The sequence below is a fragment of the Arvicola amphibius genome, chromosome 3 (genome assembly GCF_903992535.2).
Source record: "Arvicola amphibius chromosome 3, mArvAmp1.2, whole genome shotgun sequence".
Classification (NCBI taxonomy): domain Eukaryota; kingdom Metazoa; phylum Chordata; class Mammalia; order Rodentia; family Cricetidae; genus Arvicola; species Arvicola amphibius.
In genome coordinates this window covers 177,624,670-177,644,953 of record NC_052049.1, presented here as the reverse complement: position 1 = coordinate 177,644,953, position 20,284 = coordinate 177,624,670, and positions in this window count along the sequence as shown.

Genomic DNA, 20,284 nt, shown 5'->3' with positions numbered 1-20,284 from the left:
GTTTCCCTTTATATGTTACTTGACCTTTTTCCTTTGCAGCTCTTAATATCTGTTCTTTATTCTGTATGTTTTGTGTTTTGATTATTATATGGCGTGGGGATGCTTTCTTTTGATCCAGTCTATTTGGTGTTCTGTAGGCTTCTTGTACCTTCATAGGAACATCCTTCTTTAGGTTGGGGAAGTTTTCTTCTATAATTTTGTTGAATATGTTTTCTGGGCCTTTGAGTTGTAATTCTTCTCCTTCTTCTACCCCAATTATTCTTAGGTTTGGTCTTTTCATGGTGTCCCAGATTTCCTGAATGTTTTGTGTTAAGAATTTGTTAGATTTGTTTAGTTCTTTAATCTGTGAGTTTATTTCCTCTATAGTATCTTCAGAGTCCGAGATTCTTTCTTCCATCTCTTGTATTCGGTTGGAAATACTTGTCTCTGAAGTTTCTGTTCGTTTACTCAGAGTTTCCATTTCCAGTCCTGAGGGTTGTCAAGAGACTTGACCCTAGAGGGGTTCCCAGGTTTCCAGGGAGACGCCCCCAGTTAGTTCCTTGGGCAGCTGAGGAGAGGGAGCCTGAAAAGGCCAGTTCCTATAGCCATACTGATGAATTTCTTGCATATCACCATAGAACCTCCACCTGACGATAGATGAAGAAAATGACAGAGCCCCACATTGGAGCACCGGACTGAGCTCCCAAGGTCCTGATGAGGAGCAGAAGGAGAGAGAACATGAGAAAGAAAGTCAGGACCGTGAGGGAACCTCCAGCTGGCGACAGATGGGGAAGGTGACTGAGCCCCACATTGGAGCACTGGACTGAGCTCCCAAGGTCCCGATGAGGAGCAGAAGGAGCGAGAACATGAGGGAGAAAGTCAGGAACGAGAGGGGTGCGTTCACTCATGGAAACGGTGGGACAGAACTAATGGGAGATCACCAACTCCAGTTGGAATGGGACTGATGGATCATGCGACCAAACCCGTCTCTCTGAGTGTGGCCAACAGCGGGGGCTGACTGAGAAGCAAAGGACAATGGCTCTGGGCTCTGATTGTTCTTCATGGACGGGCTCTGTGGGAGCCTTCTCAGCTTGGTCGATCACCTTCCTGGACCTGGGGGGAGTTGGGAGGACCTTGGTCTTAGCATAGAGTGGGGAACCCTGATGGCTCCTTGGCCTTGAGAGGGAGGGAGGGGAGGTATGGGTGGAGGGGAGGGGAGGGAAGGGGGAGAAGGAGGGGAGGGAAGGGGAAGGAGGAGGGGAGGGAGGGAGGGAGGAGGAGGGAAGGAGATGGAAATTTTTAAATATAAAAAAAAATAAAAATAAACCATGAGAAAAAAAATAAAAAAAAATAAATAAAAAAAAATAAAAAAAAAAGAAAACATTTTTGTGGAGATAGTAAGATGGCTTGGTAGTTAAGGGTATTTTGCTGCCAAGTCTGACAACCTGAAGTCAATCACCAGGACCCACATGATGGAAGGGGACAGCTGACTCCCATAACCTGCCCTCTGATATGCATAAGCACATCATGATGTATGCATGCTACCCACCCCCACCAGGCATGCAGTGAATACATATAAATAGATTTTTTTAACATTTTCTTCAAAAATTTACTACAAAAATAAAAAATAGCATAGATACACACACCAGCTTCCCTACACAGATGTTCACATTGCAGTATGAAGGCCAACCTAAGAACAGCCTTACCTGATCACAGACTAAATAATTTGTTGCTTGAAGGCAAACGTGAAAAGATTAGTCCCACACTGACTCAGGATTAAGTATAATAAGGGGTTCTTTATTTAAGGGGGATTCACAGATCACAGTCCTCTGCATGAATGGGGAACAGGAACTGAATCCAGCATCCAGGAGAGAGGGGGGGAGGGAGGGAGGGAGGGAGGGAGGGAGGGAGAGAGAGAGAGAGAGAGAGAGAGAGAGAGAGAGAGAGAGAGAGAGAGAGAGAGAGAGAGAGAGAGAGAGAGAGAGAAACTTTTTTTGGTACCCAAAGCCACGCCCAACCTAGTCCAGCCTCTCAAAGGCCATTAGCTGAAGGAGGGTCTCCATCAGTTGCTGACCCAGATACAGTGCCCTGTCTCTATGGCTTATGATGGTAATTTCAAGAGCAGTAATTCAACTCAGGGTACCAGCAAGGTTGTAAAATGAAACTACTTTCTCTGTTGGATATTTCACACAAATCGTGTTTTAAACTTGAACTCTTTGTGCACACACTCAATAGTAATTATCTTAGGCTACCCAACAGGATTCTATGCAGCCATCTGAAGAAGTTGTGCTAATACAGTAGCTTTTCTGGTGCCACCGTCATTGAGGAACTCTGACAATTAAATCACATTTGTAAATTATTACTCATTGGGGCTAATATTATGTCAACTACTGATTGTGGGCCCAACAAGTTAAGCTGGGTTTTTAAACAGACCAATCAAAAGAATAAAGATCCCTAGACTTTCACTGTAAAATATTTTCTATGAGGCCAGCATGTTGGTTCAGTGGGTAACAACACTTGCCACCAAGGCCTGGTGACTGAGTTCAGTCCCCAAGATGCACCTGGTGGAAGGAGAGAATTGACTCTCTCAAGCTCTCTTCTGGCCTCCACATGGATTCCGTCACTCATGCATGCCCCCCCACACATACATACACACATATAAAATCAATAACCATAACTGAATAATTTTGTGAAAACAATTTCTAGGTGGAATGTTTTAACTATATTGTTCTAAAATGTAGTGTCATGTGGCAGTTCTTACAATCACAATGCATTACATGACTCTGAGATCAACTATGTTTTTGGCCAAGGAAGCACACACCTTCCTTACCTGGAGAGTGACTGGGGGTCACAGGGATTTTAACAGCTGAGGCTGTTACTTTACTGCTGCAGCTATGTTAAGGCCCTGAAACTAAATCCACTACCTCAAATTCCCAGTGCACTGGATTTTTGCCACATATGACTTGGTGCTGTGTATAATCATAGATGCAAAGACAGTGTGTGACTAAAAGCTATTGAGAAGGTCAGGGATCTCAAGCAAATAAAACACCCTCCGCTGGGCTGTTGTCAAGGAAGTTGTTCATCTAATAAACACTTGAAGGGAATGCAAGTGGGGTTAGGGACCCCACTATTCATCATCTTCTTCTCCTTTAGCCTCCCTTTGCAAACGGAAGTTGAGCAGGAGCAGTGGGGAGGGACGACTAGCATGGAGCTGAAACCAATGCAGGAGAATTTTAGAGTCAGACCCACTGACAGGCTTCCTGTATAAGCCAGGCTGTTTGCTAATTTGGGAGTATTAAATATTGAGTCTCTTCCAACTCACTTATCTTATAAAGCCATGAGAATGGCTTCTGGATGTTTTTCTTGAGACACAGAATTGAATTCTCTAAGTGAATGTGTAAAATTGTCTTGAAAAACAACCAACAAAAAATGCTCGCCAGTTTTTCTTTTCCTCCCCTTTACCACGGGATAAACGTGCAGAATATTTGTTCCATTTGAGATTTATTCCTCTCTATATTGCTATCCTCCACAATACAAATACATTTAGGCACTGTGACCTAAAAGAACCAAGACTGCCTTTGGAGAGCAATGTGCATCTCCAAAGCCCATCCAGAAGGCTTCTTCTGGTTGCCGGCGGCTGAGGCTCTGGGAACACAGAGCATCACACGCGACAGCAGGTGGCGCTCTCCACCAGCTCGAGCTCTGGAGCCTTCAACTTCACACAGCTCAGCATCTTCTACGTGGTTGGGTGAAAACAGGGCCCAGAGGTAGCAGTTGCTTATGTCAGGAAGTTCCAACCTGACGAAGGAAGGTCCTTACAGACCTGCATCGTGAGTTTGAAACGAGAAAAAGTTGAAATGGAAGCCCTGAGTTCCTGAACTGGAGATTCCGGAATGCAGTTGGGCTGTTCACTAAGAAGCAACTACAGGGCAGGATGCTCGCCATGCTCTTGCAGGTGTGTATACACGTATACGAGGGCATGCCTATGGAGGGAGAACATGCTGACCTTCTCTGCTAACTACAGTTGACAGCCTTACGCGGGATCTTTGCCTGTGCAGTTCCCATCCAAGTCCCTCTACCTGCCTGTGGGCTTGCAGGCTCCAAGATGCTCACCCATCTTTTTTTCCTATTCCCTTGCTCTCTTCTTCTTGTTCCAGGTGGGTTCTCTTCCATTTTTTCTTTTTATTCTGTCCAATCAGCAGAAAGCTGTTTTAATTTATTTTTAACTTTATTTATTTTTCTGGTACTGAGCTTTAAACCCAAGGAAGCTCGTACATTCCCATCCTCTGCCAACTCTCAACAAATAATGCTTTTATTGGTTAACTCCCTCACAACTCTACAGAGGGAAACGGGCTCTGCACATTGCTCTTTGTGTGAAAATATTAAGAAATATATCACGTAGACTTGCTGAATTTTTTTTCTGATTTTTCTCTTGTGGGGGGAATCTTACTGTAGAACAATCCAGACTTGAACTCACTCTGTGGGTGAGACTGGCTTTGAACTTCCTATTCATCCCAGTTCCACCCCTGCACACTGGGGTTGAAGGCCTGAACCACCACACTCTCCTCTCGCGCTTTTCTTCGCTCAGTTTGACTCATTTGGGGTTTCTGTTTGTTTGTTTTGTTTTTTACATTTTCCCACACACATAGATTCACTCTCTCCAGCAAGAAACCTTACCCCTAGCATATTTGAAGGACTCTTGGTAGACAACAAGAGTCTCATTAGGTCAGCTCAAAATCGTGTCTCAGCTTTCTCGCATATTCTAAAATAGCCCACATGAACATATGATTCTTGTTTCTAGCTGGGCAAACCGGATCTCATGCCTGCCTGCCTTTGAGTTCCTCAAAGATGAAGCCTCCTTCTATTAGAGACCAAACATAAAGCCCTCTTCTCTTTTCGGCCTCTAGAGGGCAGTGTTCTCCTATCATTCATTCAGGGTTAAGGCGGCCTCAATAGTTGCTTGGGGTCTTGTTTAAAGAGCCAGTGGTGCATCTACTAACAGCGGTCAAAAGATGCTTCTCTCGCTATTCACTTCTCTGCTTAGAAGATGGCCTTGTCCTGAAATCTCTGCGATGTAAAACACTGAGTCAAAGCCTCCTGCGAAGAGAGAAGAGTGACGGGGTGACAGGCCTCTGAAGCACGTGTGTGAAGTGAGAGGCGGCAGGGGAGAGGGATTCCAAGGTCCTGGGTCAATACTGGTCAGGGATTGTGAGAGACCGGTAGACATAGCCGGGATTCTGACGGGTACCTAAGAGAGTCTGGGGCTACAAGAGCGGAGGCAGATAGAGGAGGGGTCAGGTCACCTGACAGAGGGAAGCCTGCAGACTTGGAAGATACATTGTCAGGGATTTGGCCTTGGTGGCTCTCTCGGCTCATGCTGGCGACAGAGTGGGGGTGCTTCAGAGGCTGGCTTTTGCTAAGGGATACCTGTGTATGAAAACAAGGGCATGATGCCTGCTTTCCTGACTTCCTCCCAAATTCCTGTATAGAGAGGAAACTATGCTACCGTTCCCCTGTACTTGCCCCAGATTCTTGGAGTGCTGAGAGTCACATTCTGATGACTGGAGTGTGAAAGGGGAATTTGAGGCCATTACAGCATGTATACTACAAAAAAAATGCATTTTATGGATTCAGTCAGGAGAGATTGTTCCATAGATAAAAGCCTCATATTTCTTGCAGAGGACCAGAGTTCTTTTCCCAGCACCCACGTGCAGCAATTCACAACCACCTGTAACTACAGGTCCTAGACATCCTACTTCTGACCTCCCTGGGTGGCTGCACACATGTGCCTGTAGACACACATATAGAAAAATGAAATACATCTTTAATATTTACAGAAAGGGAGTTTCATATCTTCCGATCCAGCTGTGGTAGGAAGAGCCATTTCTACGCTCTGAACCACAGTGTTTTTGCGGTGACTGTCAGGACAGGTGCACCGTCTGGCTGGTTTAGTTCCTGCTGATGGCAGTCAGCCTCTGGTGGATTACAGAGTAACAGAGTAACCAGGATTCTCTTTGGTCACAACAAAATAACAAAAAGTTGCAAGCTCCAGAAGGCCGCTGAGGAAACCATATTACCATTGTGCTTTAGAGCCTATGGAAATAGGAGCTAGAGTCTGGTTAATCTCTGTGAAAATAATGCTTATATGTGTGGTTCATTTCCAACTTAATAGAAAAAATAAGATTTTTTTCTTTTGGAAATAAAAAACGTTCTTTTTTTATGTAACAAGGTGATCTATAATTATTTACTTTTCTTTGGTTACATAAAAGCAATTATAACAAGTCCCAGTGCCTGTGTTGTCCTTAGTTGTGCTGTCGCTTCCTCCGTATGTCATTTACATTTTAGCAACATCACTGTGAAAGAATTTCTGTCAAAATTCAGTTTACAGTGCCATTCCCCCAACTTCTGTCTTCTAAAGCGCTGGAGCCTCTGTTGAAAGAAAGAGAATCTTAAAGTTACAGTAAAGCGTGTTATTCACTTGGCCCTGGGGAGTCATTCCAGCTGTTCATCATAGCTGTGTAAATACAGTACTACTGTCATTATTGAGAGCTATTCACTTTTATCGTGTGTGTGTGTGTGTGTGTGTGTGTGTGTGTGTGTGGTGTGTGTGTGTGTATTCTATAGCGTATGATCAACCTCCAATGTTGGTCTATATCCTCTCCCTTGTTTGAGACAGTCTTAATCTTCATCACCACGTACTCAGGGTTAGCTGGCCTGTGAGGCTCCAGGGAATCTCCTGTCCTCCTCCCATCTCCTGAGGGGTGCACACACATCTGAGCTTACAGACACACATGCCGCATTGCCTGGCCTTTCTGTGGGTTCTGTGGATTCCGAATCAGACGCTCATGTTTGCCCAAGAAGCGCTTTACCCTCTGAGGCATCTCATCAGCCTCGCAGGGGAGCTAGTGGGAAGACCGATGCTCAAACAAACAAACCAACCTTTCTGTTTCCGGCATGACTGCTCTTCAGGAAAAAGTCTGGTCACGCAAGAAAAGTAAGTGTTCTGAAGTCCTTCTGAAAGAGAAACTATAAGCATGAACAACTTATCAAGAATGTGTAATAAGAATAGTGACTTTTATAAAAAAAATAATCCGATAGGGAAACTTACCAGGTTCAATCTGCATTCTGCATTTGTTTTTAATTCATGGGAGAAATTGGATTTTTATCACTGCCTGTCAACTCCTCCCTTTCTGCTGTCACCTTGGCTCCTAACACCTTCTTCTTTCCTTCCACCATGGTCCCTCCCAGCATTCAGATGCAGCTTAGCTTTTCTTTGGTCAGAAACTCAAAGGTGTCTGCTGTTCATTTGGAAAACATTCCCTATGGCTGCAGGAAGCCATTGTCCTCATCAAAACAGTAACGATGAAGTAAAGAAGGATGGGGACATGGCTCAGCAGGTAACGGCAGTCACTGGGTAGCATGTCTGACCAGCTGACTGCACTTTCTCTAGACACTAGGAAGCAAAGTGAAATAAAGATAAGAAACCCAGTGTGGCTGCCTTGTTCCCTGAGGAGGGGGAAAACTCAATCAATCTTGCTCAGGATCTGTAATCATTCATGCTAATGCATGAATAACTGATTGAGGGATTTGCATAACACCAAGTGAATTCATTTCTGAGATGAGAACTTCAGAAATCAGCAAGTAAGTAAATTCATGGGTGTATGGGTAAGTTTTGGGAACAGGACAATGGTTCCTTCGCAAAGGAGAAATTGTGAGCCTGGTAAAACTCAAGGCAGGTGTGCAACTGAGACACACCTGTCCAGAACCAGTGCAGCCTCTCTGTGGGCAGACGGACTTCCTGTTCACCCAGACTCTTGTTGAATGACCTTCCTGTAGGGGAGCAAGTTCCCTTGATGATGAACAGACTCTACCAAGTGTGTCTAACTCACAGCCCGCAGCTCACAGGCCCCATGTGCATGACCCAACAATAACCATGAACTCACTTAAAACTTCATAAGATACTTTTGTGAATAAATTTTGAAATTTGACTGTGACGTTCTATAGCACAAACCTTACAGGGGGCAGTATGATGTCCCAGTGTCAAAAGGTGAGACAGGCCTGCATGTAGCTGACCATGCTTGTTCTAGTTCTGCTTCATTGCTCTCTTGTCTACAGTTCTGGGAACGAGTCATGCTCCTTTGGCTTGGATGCTTTCAGCTGTCGCCTTTGGCCTAATTCCAAATAACTTGGAAACCTAGGGACTCAAAAAGATGTCTTGGGCCATATTATTAAAAGTAAAATTAGATCTGTTATACTAGAAACTAATGTCAGCCATTATGATAATTCCCTATTCCACTATGAAAATTCTCTATTATTCATCCTTTACAAAAACCCACTACCACATAATACACCGCTGGGAGGCAACACAAACATAGTCAAGGTACTTGTGTGCCTTCAGTAGCTGGCAACCCCATTTAAGCCAGTGCTTGCTAAGTTTGCTTGATCTTTGGTTCTCTGTCTTGAATTAAAGGTATTCTAACCTAAGGCCAGTAATTAGCACTTGCTAATTTTCATTTTAAACCTGGGAAGTAGAAAGAGGAGTTCAGAAATAAGTTGGCCACCTAGGCAGCAAGTTCAAGAACAGCCTACACTATAAGGAACCTTGTTTCAAAGCCCCTCTCTCCAGACAAAGCAGATTTTAAAATGCATAAAATAAAATACTTATTTGTCCATTGCAACATTTTGTTTAAGTTTATTTTATTTCAGTAAGAAATGTTCTCAGCCAGGCGGCTGTGGCGCATGCCTTTACTCCAGCACTCGGGAGGCAGAGGCAAGTGGATCTCTGTGAATTCGAGGCCAGCCTGGTCTGCAACAGCTAGTTCCAGGACAGGCTCCAAAGCTACAGAGAAACCCTGTCTCGAAAAACAAACAAACAAAAAGTGTTCTTGACTATTTCTCCCAGAAAACATGTTCAAAAACATTACTTTATATTAATATTCTTGAGCAAAATACATTTCAAGAACTGGTGATACTGCATCCAACTTGGCTGGTTTTCCCAGCATTACAGGCAAAGCCGATGACCTTGACTTTAAAGAAGAGAGTTCTGAGCTCCCATGAACATCTTCTAGGGGACGGCAATCCTGATACTGTGAGTTGGGGGAGATCAAACAAGGCACCAGTCTTATCTGAGGAGAGAGCTTGATCAGATGGTATGCCTGGGTTCCAATTTTGTCTTCTATGTGATTATTAGTTAAGAAATGAAGCTGTGGCCGGGCGGTGGTGGCGCACGCCTTTAATCCCAGCACTCGGGAGGCAGAGGCAGGCGGATCTCTGAGTTCGAGGCCAGCCTGGTCTATAAGAGCTAGTTCCAGGACAGGCTCTAGAAACTACAGGGAAACCCTGTCTCGAAAAACCAAAAAAAAAAAAAAAAAAAAAAAGAAAGAAAGAAAGAAAGAAATGAAGCTGTGAGAGCCTAAGTTCTACAAGAAAACAGGCTGAACCAATGCTTTCCAAGATCATAAAGCATAACCAGGGAATCTTTGAGATGGATGTTTCTCCTGGTATATTTCAGCCTGTAATACTTCACAAAGAAAATGACTGTCCCATTATACATTATTGTACCCAAAGTCGAGGGAATTAAGTTTCTAAATTTATCTTGTCACATACCAAAATAATTAAGTCATTCACTGAATGATGAAACCTCCTCTTCAGTTACTAAAACATTTAGTCATTTTCTTCTGTTTTATCTCTCAAAATAAATTATCATCCTAAATATATTAATCAATGTTCTGTTACTATAAAGAAATATAGGAGATAAGTAACTTACAAAGAGAAAAAGCTTATCCTGTCTCATTGGGCTAATCTAAGACCAAACAGGCCCATTATTCTAGGCATCTAGTGGGGTATAGGGTGCTGGTAGAGCTACATAGCAGAAAAGCTATTTACTTGTGAATACGAAAACACAATCGTGAACAGCCTGGGCACCAAGATTCCCTTCCCAGTTTTCTATAGATCGCCCACAAGTCCACCTTAGAAGGGCCTACCAGTTCACCTATGCATAGTATGTACAAACTGTGGTACACATGTGAAGGTCACAGTCTGAGACACAGACATAATAAAAGTCTAAGACATAAATATAAAGGGATACCCTGCATTCTCAGGGGCTGGGTCCAATGGCAGTGACACAGTATAGAAGAACACAGAGTCTACTCAAGGAGGAGTCGTTAGGAAAGAATCCAAAAGACAACATGGGAACTAAAAGGCAGGGCCATAGAGAAGACACAGTACCTTCTAACAACAGCTATAGCCAACCTTCAGCCCAGCCAGCCTTCTACCTGATAAACATGGCATCACGCAAGTCATCTGGAGCTTTCATCAAGTTTCCCAGTCTTAAGTGGTCAGCTGTAAGTGTGTGTACATTCAGGCAACACTAATTGCACTCTGTGGATTGTATAGATAAATGGTAGATAGATAGATAGATAGATAGATAGATAGATAGATAGATAGATAGATTCAGATATGTAATAATACAAATTATTGAAGAGGTCACAAATTTGAGAGGGAATAGAGTCACATGGGGTGAACTGGAAGGGAAACGATAGAAATGATGTAAATACAGTACAATGTATGAAATTCTCGAAAAAATTTAATTAAAAAATAATTTTAAAATTCAAGGAAGTAAAATGTGAAGATGAAAACAGACCCTATAACCAGATATGGACCTTATACAGAATCTGGAATTACTGTATAGGAAATAACTGTTAGAATCAGCATGTTACAGAGTCTAATGAAAGAATTACAGAGCATGAAAGAACACAAAAACATGGAAACTCTTATAACCAGAAATGTAAGAATTTGTGACCATAATTAAAGAGCTAAGCATGGTGGTGAACTCCTGTGATCCCAGAACTTGAGAAGCTAAGGCAGGAGGATTACTATTTTGAGATCAACTTGACCTACATAGTGAGACCCTGTACCCAAACAAAACAACTAACAAAGCAACAAGACCAGAAATTTAGGACAGCTTTAATGAGCTCGTCACTAAATGCAATCAAAGCAAGATTTGGGGAGCTTAATGACATTCCAATATAAAAACCTCCACAACAAAATATAAAGAGCAGGGCGAGGAACACAGTTCAGTGGGTAATGGTGCTTGCTCCCATGCCCGGCAACCAGAGTTCCGTTCCTGAAAGTCACCGGATAGAAGTGAGCACAGACTCCTATGTGCCGCCCTCTGACCTCCACATGCATGCTTTAGCTCTCTGTGCTAAGCCACGGTTCTGACTTTCTGCAGCCATAGACACTCTCCCTGGCAAACAGCTTCCCACAACTAGGGCTGACCACTCCAGAAGAATTCCGAACTCCCCTCCTATTCTTCCCAAAGGGTCCTCTTTCTTTGCTATTGATGCTAGCGTTTTTCTGCCTCATAGAATAGCTAGCTTCTCCTCAGGCAGCTTCTCCTCAGGCAGCTTCTCCTCAGGCAGCTTCTCCTCTCAGCCAGCTTCTCCTCAGCCAGATTCTCCTCTCAGCCAGCTTCTCCTCAGCCTCCTAGCCCACCCCTTACTCCTATAATATTCAGGCAGTTTCTACACAGGGACATCCACAGCCTTCTTTTTCCAACATCACAGTTTTTCATTTGTATATAGTTAATGAAGTTGAAGCAAACATGAGTGGAAGGCACAGGAGAGATCAACAAGGGTCAGAGATGCCGACACCCATCTTCCAGCCATTGATAAACAATTAACATGAGCAGCACCTATGGGATAATGGACATGGAAGAAACACTCCAGTTTTTAACAGCAGAATGCACATCCCCTTCACATTCATGAACACTCACTAAGTGAAATTTAAAGTATGACAGATACATAATACCAACAGCAAAAGATAAGGATTAAATTTAGAACATATAAATATGATCTTAGAAAAAAACTGTAAAACTTTAATAAATCAAAGAAAAATCTGTATAAATGTGTCCTAGGGTTGGGCATTGGAAGTCTCAGCAAAGATGTCAGATCTTGCCAATTTGCTGGGTAGATTCAAAGCAATTCCAAGAGTTCCTTTTCACTATTTTATAAACATGAACAAATCAATTTAGCAGTGTGTACAAAAGGGCAATGGATGCACAATTCTAGGCACAATGCTGACAAAATTGTTTAATTCCCCACTCTAAATTTTCAACATTTTTTCTAACCTTCCTCAGAGAGGGATTTGGGAAGTGGCAGCTTGTAGCACATAGCTCACTTGCACTCAGATATTGATTTCTGTTCTCATTCTCCAGCATTGGGGGGGCGAGCACCATAAAAAAGCATCTGGGTCTAGAACTGGAGCAGTAACTAGTTATTCCGAGTGGAGAAGAACCTACAGTCTAAGACATTTGCACAGGTTTTCCCCACAGAGTGCATACACCTGGGCTCAAATTCTGATAACACCACACACGTTCTATGACCAAGGACAGATGAATCTCATGCTTCTCATTTGTAAAATGGATTAACAGAAGTAGCATTGGGTTGCTGCAATTCCTGTGTCAAAGCCTTGAGGAAAAGGCAAGATTCAGAGAATTCTGCCAAGCTGTTTACTTTTTCCATGTTTAATTTCCAACATTCAGTGACTCTAGCTGGTGAGATTTTGATTTTTGTGTACAGTTCAGCCTTATACTTCAGATTGACTCTGAGTGTATAAAAGGTTTTTTATGGGCTTAGTCGACCATCCAACATCTGCACCTTATTTCCCTCAATTATTATTTGAGAGAAAGGGCTTTGGCTTAATCATCTCTATTTCCAGAAGATATGTCTGGGCAGACAGAAGGATTTTCAAAAGTAAACACTGCCTAGCTGAATGCCTGACTAGTTTCTAAAAGTGTCCTTGTAGGTGGAAGGTTCTGGGCTTTTTAAAATTTCCCTCCCCACATGGCTGAAATTCAATTTTGAAGAGCCATGCACTCTGATGCAAATTCCCCTCAGTTCTTTCACAGTCAGATAGACTACCACAAGGCATTTTCTAAGAAGAAATTTACTTTGCATAAACAAGTCCCTTGATTTCTGCTCTCAAAGGCACATGAGTTAGTCAACGTGAAAGGGAATCTTCATTGCTCTCTGCTCCATGACTTCACACAGCCTTGTAGATGGAAGTTTCTGTCCTGTGCATACCCACAGCCATTTAGTCCCTCCCCAAAATCACATACAGGCTTATATTAATCATAAACTGTTCAGCCTATTAGCTCAGGATTACTATTAACTAGATCTTACAATTTAAATTAACTTCTAATCCTTGTCTATGTTTAGTCATGTGGCTTCATACCTTTTCTCAATAAGGCATTCTCATCTTGCTTTCTCTGCATCTGGCCAGTGACTGACTCTCTGCCTTTCCTCTTCCAAGAATTCTCTTAGCCTGGTTACTCCACTTATACTTCCTGCCTGGTTACTGACCAATCAGTGTTTTATTAAACCAATATGAGTGACAAATCTTTACACTGTATAAGAGCATTATCCCACAGCACAGACTCCTTCTATTGAGTTTGGTTTTGTGCCAGAACTTGAGACTATGTTGGTCACACCAGTGTTTCTCATACTCGGATACAGGTGCAGCATTGCTCTGGGATGTACTAAATGTGTGGAGTGGAAGTTGGGCAGCATCCCACCATCCCACCCACCACCAGCAGCAGCTTTCACTCACACTCCTCAAAGACCTAAAGTCTGCAGACACTAGACTCATCCCTGGATGACAAACAAGTCCCTGGGAAGATGCACTCATTCAGGGTGACTCTGCTTCCCTAGTGTGGGCATCAGCCCCCTCAGAGGCAGTGAGTGCAGAATGCTGCCTTCTGCTTTGTGGTTCTGCAGAAGGTCAGATTAGAGTCTATTTCCTGCTAGAAAAGTGCTTGCTAAAGCTGACATATAGATCTCCCCTAGCTCTTAATAGAGACATCAACCAACAGTGGAAAAAGAGAAGGACAAACAACCCAATCAAAAGAAAAACACATAACAAGATTACAGGTATTAGTAAACCTCTCTTAATAAAATCCTCAAAAGTGCAAGATCCCCACTCATCAGTGAAGTGATGTGGAGTAACAAGACCCAACTCTGTTTTCTCTGGGAAACACTTCCAACTTGAAAAGAATGGTAGAGCCAAAAGGATGAAATCAGTGCATCAAACAAAAGCTGAAATCAAGTTGGTGCAGCCACGTAGCATCTGATAGCCTAGGTGCTAAACCCCAATTGGTCAGGGGAGTGAGAGAAGGCTAGTGTGTGTTAATAAAGAAAACAAACAATTCATGAAGAAGGCAAAGAGTTTTTTTGTGTGTATATAGTCATTTATATTCATTTTCTTACTTATAGATCCTCTCTATTAAGTGCTTGATCCTTATAGCTTGTATTATTTAGAATTTATTTTCTGTTTTCATAGTTGTGATCTTTCTTCCTGATAATATATACTTTTTAAAGATTTGAATGAAACTGTTCCTACCCATCATGCTAGGCATAATTAAAATTTTTAAACATTATTCACTTTCTTTATGGTCTCTTAATTAGAAATCACACATTAAAAATTTTGTCTTCATCCAGAGATGAAGTCCTTCTTCTAGACTTTATTAGCACCTGCACACACATGTAATCTATGGCATAGATACATGTGTGCACATACATTCACTCACATATACTAAGACACACACAAATAAAAAGACCACATTTTCACCAGTTACCTGAAGCTGTATCTTTTTTAAAAAAATTAGTATTATCTCTGTTTTATGTGTGTTTTACCTGCATGTATGTGTATGAACCATGTGCATTCAGTGCCCACAGAAATCAGGAGAGAATTTTGGATCACCAGTAAGTGGAGTTACAGAAGGTTGTGAGTTATGATGTGGGCACTGGGAATTGAACCTTGGTCCTCTACAAGGGCAACAAGTGCCCTTACCACTGAGCAATCTCTCCATCCCCTGTAGAGCTGAATCCTTTAAACCTGATTTTGATATTTATTGATTATCCTTTTTTGGGTCAGGGATTTCTTAATCTTGTTTCTTATATCTATTATGTTGAACACATAGAATATTTCAGTCAATATTGGTGACTTGCCAATGTCCCCTGTTGCCTTAATACCTGAAAGACCATTCAACTGAGTGTAAGATCACCAAACCCCAATACCCCTAAGAACTCCTTTGTTTCCATACATCTTCAGGATTAGCATTGCCTTGTAGAGGTCTCAATACTTTTTTAATGCTTGGATGTCTGAATGAATTTGGTATAATTTCTTTTTTAATGTAATCTGAGCATTCGATGCAACTGATTCTAGATGAGTTTTCTTATCAGTAACTTTCACCACACTGGGTCTATCCCAACTTAGTGCATCTTTCTTTTATTGAGAAACTTTTTCAATTCTATGTTTGAATCCTACCTTTAAGAGTCTTGTTCAACAACTTCAGCTCTCTATAGATAGTATCTCTGTCTTTCATCTGCAGCTCTTAATGCCTGTCATTGAGTTACTCAGTCCCTTGTTTCTATATTTTCCAACAATCTCCAAAATTTTAACCTGAATGCCTTTTATTCATCTTTTTAGTCAATGCTAATTTGATTTTCCATCACATTGAAATCAAGTTATGAACACTTTCATCTGGAATTTTAAATATTTTCCTTTGCACCATTTAATTCCCTTTGTATCTCAAACTGACATCCCCTTATAGAAAACTTCATGTTTACTATCTATTGAGAAAAATGTTAACTTATTGATAGAATTACATAGGCATATAAAGTTAACAGCATAGGTTCCCATTAGGAATCTGAAAACCACTGTAAAGCAGTGGTTCTCACCCCACAAGTAGCATCCCCTTTGACAAATATGTCTCCAAAAATATTTACATTATAATTCATAACGGTAGCAAAATTACAGCTATGAAGTAGCAATGAAAATTATTTTTTGGTTGGGGGGTCACCAAAACATAAGATGCTGCATTAAAGTGTTGCAGCAATAGGAAACTTGAGAACTACTAGTTCTCAACTAGTAAGAGGCTTGTTCAGAGCAACCCAGTTTGTAGAGAGGAAATCAAGGAAGACGACTGAATATCCAGTCTAAAGTTAGAGGCCAATTTCATCCTATTAAAGTCTAAGCTTTATTCAGGCTCTCAAGATTAATCATTAAGGAAAGCTGTTACTATGCAGCTCAGATTGTCCTTAAACTCTTAATTCTCCTACCTCAACTCCAGAGTGCTGGGATCACATGTCTGGTCTACCACACCCAACTATATAAAAGTTAAACATTTTAACCAACAAGTCTGTCTTCAGAATCACAAGTTGTATCATCACAGCATCAATTAAACATATGTGGACTGTCCTAAGTCAGTACTTAAAGTAGGTGGATGCAATATAGAAAAGGCCTGCTAGGGCTGGAGAGATGTTCTCCATGGTTAAGAGCAAGTGCTGCTATCTGCAGAAGACCCAGATTTGGTTTCCAGTGTCCATACTAAGCTGCTCAAAACTGCCTGTAATTCCAACTTCAGGAGATCCAAGACCTTTTTCTGGCCTACTCAGACTCCTGCATGGACACAATGCACATAAATCCATGCAGGTACATATACACAGCAGCAATAATAAATAAGTAGTACATTTTTAAAGAAAAAAGCCAAACTATGACTTTGGCTTAATTCACTCTGGTTTCAGACTGTATGCATGACCATAGCATTTCACATACTGCTTGTTGGCAGAGACTCATTCGGTCCTAGTCACCTAGACCTGGAATAATCACACCGACTGTGCTAATTAAAACACTGCTTGGCCCATCACTTAGGCATATTGATAGTTAGCTCCTATTATCTTAAATTAACGCATTTCTATTAATCTGTATATTGTCACATGGCTGTTGCTTACTGGTAAAGTTCCTTCCAGCATCTGGTGTCTGTCTCCTGCAGTGGCTAATTGGCTTCTCTCTGACTCTGCCATCTTTCTCCCAGCATTTGGTTTAGTTTTCCCACCTAGCTCTTATTCTGCCCTATCACAGGCCAAATAAGTTTTTTATTCATTAACCAATAAAAGCAACAAATATACAGATGGATTTCCCACATCAATTGCTTTGCTTGAATTGAAGGTTCTCTTGTTTATTTCTCTGACATCAAGAACCAGTGAAAACTAAGAATCAATATCCTCTATGTACATTACTTATAGAAGCGTCCTTATCTTTGTTTTTACCTGTAGCACTTCCCTTGAGGGAGTTCTATGTTCTAAAATGAAGGGCCAATTCATCCAGGCATGTGTTTTATATCTTTAGATTATTGCACATAAATAGTCAATGAGGAGGAAGGAAGAAATGAGGGAGAGACCAGAGGAGCTTTGTCATAACTGAGAATCTATTCCCTTGCAATGAAGTGTTGGAAGAGTTGGGGGAGGTCAATTTTTTGATTCATGGCAAACAAAAAGAACTCTTCAATTAAACTCCAGGCAACATCCCTCTAGTCCCTTTCTCTTGGCCCTCAACATATTCTTTTCTTTCTCCTTACAGAATCTGAACAAGAACCCTTGTTCAGTTAACCTACACCCATGACATCTGAGCATCTTCAGTGCCTGGCCACTGGGGCAAGCTGCTAGTAGTAATTATATCAAGTTGGCTTAGAAAAATACCCCTTTATTATTGATGTTTTATCTTATTTATTTTCTAGCCACTGAGTCTCACCCTTCTCTTTGGTTGTGAATTCTCTTTCCTCTTTTTTAGAAACAACCACGTCTCTCTCACTACAAAACTGCAATGTAATGGAATTAACTATGTGGCAAGTGTGCTCTTGGACCGTACTGTTTGAACTTCGGCTAACTGCCCCTCCAGTTTCTCTTCACTCTTCATTTTCACCCCCACTCTATGTCCCAGGACACAGAGACACATAGGTAGGAAACTCAAGGGAGAAAGGAATGAGGCCAGAATGTCTATTATCATGTTTTTTTCAGTCACAGTGCCTGCCAGACATTTGTTCTCATAGTCAGAGGATACAACCAACCCCACTAACTTCCTCTCCCTCATTCCATTTCAGAAACATCCTCCTCAGAGCTCCCTGGATTTCTGGATGCTGATATCCATCACCAGATTGTCTCCCACCCCATTCATACTTTGAAAAAGCTTCCACTGCTATGGGATTAATTACTTATTCTGCAGTCTGTGAGTATCAGGAACCCATTTACATTACCTCATCTAACCTTTCCTACAACACTGGCTACAGTAATACCACAGTTTTCTCTAAATTCAAAGGGTCCATCTAGGAGTGGGAGGTTCACCAGTCTCCACACATCTGGAAAGGCCAAAACTTAAGAAGAATCAAGCAGCCCTCTTTCAAAGGCATGGAGAAAGTAATCATCTAGTGGGGAAGGAAAGGCTATTCAGCCAGTCACCCAGAGGAGACTCTACAACCTATTGAGCTGTGTGAACATCATGCGGGGAACTCCAGGGTTGCATCTATTGTGAGTCAGCACCAATGCTGGGGTGCTCTTATGTGATGCAGATGATTTTGGGTCTTCCTACTCCTATAAGAACCCTTACCCCCACTCCTGTTAGTAACCCCAATAAACTCCAATTCCCCAAATTGGGCTTCAGTGTGTATAGTACATACTCTGGTTCATCATGAATTCCCTATCTGGGATGAGTAGACATCCATGTGTCCTGTCTCCCAAGAAAAACTCTTACACAAGAGGTTTAAGACCATTTGAAGTAATATTTTCATGTGTCAACCTATGATGTGTTGTCTGAGGTTTTCTGCCCTGCCCAGTTCCCATAGTTATTATGTCCCAAAGAAATCACAGAGGTCTACATTAACTATAAACTGATTAGCCCGTTAGCTCAGGCTTCTTATTAACTCTTATAACTTATATTAGTCCATTATTCTTATCTATGTTAGTCACGTGGCTCAGTACCTTTTTCAGCAAGGCAGTCACATCTTGCTTCTTCTGTGACTGGGCCAGGACTGCAGAAGGAACTTCCTTCTTCCCAGAATTCTCCTGTTCTCATTGATCCACCTCTATTTCCTGTCTGGTTGTCCTGTCTATACTTCTTGCCTGGCTACTGGCCAATCAGCATTTATTTAAAATATAATTGACAGAATACAGACAATTGTCCCACACCAATGATATGCCACCAATCCAAAATAGAAGCATTAGTCAACCTGTCATATGTCTGATGGTAATCATGTTTAATCTTTTTTTTTAAATGGGAACTTTGGTAGTCCTCAAAATGTGTATCTTGGATAAATTATTTTATGCTGATTTTAAGAGGAAGAACCTGACTCTAAAGGTTAAGTCTGTCACTTATACTCACATATGATGTATGACACAGAGCTTTGGGATTCAAACTCAAGGCCCCCATCCTTCCATAGAACATTGAAGGTTGTCATTTTTTTAAAAAAAAACACATTGCAAATGCCTTATGCAAATGCAACTTGCTTGGCTTGTACATGCCACTTATTTATGCATCAAGAATAAAGCGAATTTCATGTGACTTTATCTGTTTTTCTCAGCTCAGCACATGTTTCACCGGGTGACAACCCATACTTCCCTAGTCAGGATGCTTAAATCAGCTTGTGCTCCAAAAGTACATGATTTTCTTTATTTCAAGTAATTTCAGACTGATAAAATGTTTGCCTCATTTATGATACACACACACACACACATGAGGCTAGGAATGGCTCCATAGACAACATCCTTTGCTGTACAAGCGTGAGCATATGAATTTATCTCATATACCCTTGGGAAAGCTTGGCAGGTATGGAAGCCTACCAGTAATCCCAGTGCTCAGAAGGCAGCAAGGGCTCCTCAGGGCAAGCTAGACCAGCAGAATCAATAAGCTCTGAGTTCAGCAAGAGACCCTGTCTCAGTAAATAAAGTGCAGCTCCATCAAGGAAGACAGCTGACATCAACCTCTGGCCTGTCTGCATGCTTGTTATTCTTGCATGGTATGTTTGGCGTGTTGATAGACATTCTGAATGCAAGATGCACTGGAGACAGTGCATAAACTACCATTTTGTTGCTTTTGTGCTGGATTTCAGTTCACAACTTGTCTATTCCTTCCCCTGTTGATGCACTTAGGGGTTGAAAGGAGGGTTTTTTTGGCTTACCTTCTAAAGAATACAGTCCCAAATGGTGGGGAAATCACGGCAGCAGAAGCAGGAGACATCTGGCCCCACTGAGCCCACATTCAGGAACCAGAGCCTGCACAAGAAGTAAAACAGTTCCATCAAAACTCAAGGCCCACACCTAGAGACACTTCCTCAAGCTAAGCCCCAAACACCACCACCGGCTGGGGACCAAAAGTTCAAACGCATGAGCTTCTGGGGGACATTTCATATTCAAAGTGCATCACGTATGGAACAAGCATGCTTCTCTCTACCGTGCCTATCTGCCAGTAGGAT